The following is a 1,424-nucleotide window of genomic DNA, read 5'->3' on the forward strand; positions in this document are numbered from 1 at the left end:
AGCCCCAGCCCCCGGAGCCCCCTGCACCGCCCGCCTGGGGGGCCTCTCTCCCACACCCCGTGTGCGTGGAGCGTTGCCCACCATTTTCAACCTCCATCTGCCTGGCCCTCCTGACCACAAATGTCTTGCGAGCTGGCCTGACCCCTGCCCTTCACGCCTGGGCCCAGGGCTGGCCCGCAGCCCGTGCAGGTGAGTGGCTGGCTTTGGAGTCAGGTAGACTTGGGCTCCAATCCCGGCTGCGGTGCGTTCTTGCTCTGTGGCCGTGGGCAGGTGACTGACCTCTCTGAGCCACAGCCTCTCAGCGGTGAGATGGGCTGGAAACACCTCACATTTGCCAAGAAGATGGATCGAGCGTGAAAAGCCCTGGGCGCACAGTGCGTCCCACTCAGCAGTGGCTTGATCGTGTGACCAAAGGACGGAGGGGACTTGCTCGCCGATGCCCAGGAGAGATGGGGGAGCCACGGCCCGTCTCGGGGTGCGGAGCTCCCTGGGGAGGAGGGGCAGCTCCAAGGCCTCGCTCGGACTGTGAGGCTCCGACCCCGAGGCCGGCTCAGCAGGTGAGAGCTCTGCACCCGGAGCCGCGGGGACATTCGGAAAGGGTTCCGCCCGGGACTCTGGAGCTCGCGGAGCCTTCCTCTCAGGACGGCAAAGGGGGGATCCTCGCCGGCCCCTGGGACGCAAGCAGCACAGGCTGCGGCCTGCAGAGTGGGGTGCCTGGGGGCGGTACCTGGGGGCCCGACAGAGAGAGCCCACAGCCACGCTGCACAGTGACGAGCAGATGTGGGAGATGTGGACAGAGCGTCCCGTCTGAACGGCGATAAATCCCCGACATGCGATGGGCCCCTCTCACCCACCACCTCTCAGCCCCTCAACCCGTCACCGCGCCAGGCCCGTGCGCCCACTGTCCAGCAGAAATGGCCTCACTTCCAACCCACGCCCCCTCCCCGGGACGTGGAGTCACCAGCTCCGACTGAACTGGGACATGACTGCAGGGGGCCGCACGCCGCTGCCCACCCGGTCCAGGGCTGGAGGAGCCCTGAGGAAGCAGTGGGGCCGCGGGCTGGGCTGGAACCTTCCCTCTCAGGTCCCGTCCCCCTCTTCTGAGAAGCTTCAAGGGAGCACTTTCAACCTCTGGTTCTGTAACCTCACTGTGGGTCAGAGCCACCAAGCGTGAGGCCAAACATACACCAAAAAGAAACTCGTGCAAAACCTGGTAGCCTTGACTCCCATGCTGCTAGGAAAGGCAATGTGTGGGTTAAAACTGCCCAGCCCAGCCGGCATCGCTCACTGGTTCGACCTATGAACCAGGAGGTCACAGTTCAATTCCTGGTCAGGGCACATGCCCGAGTTGCGGACTCGATCCCCAGTGTGGGACGTGCAGGGGGCAGCCTGTCAATGATTCTCTCTCATCATTGATGTTTCTC

This window comes from Myotis brandtii, unplaced genomic scaffold, assembly GCF_000412655.1.
Source record: "Myotis brandtii unplaced genomic scaffold, ASM41265v1 scaffold952, whole genome shotgun sequence".
In the NCBI taxonomy this organism is placed as follows: Eukaryota; Metazoa; Chordata; class Mammalia; order Chiroptera; family Vespertilionidae; genus Myotis; species Myotis brandtii.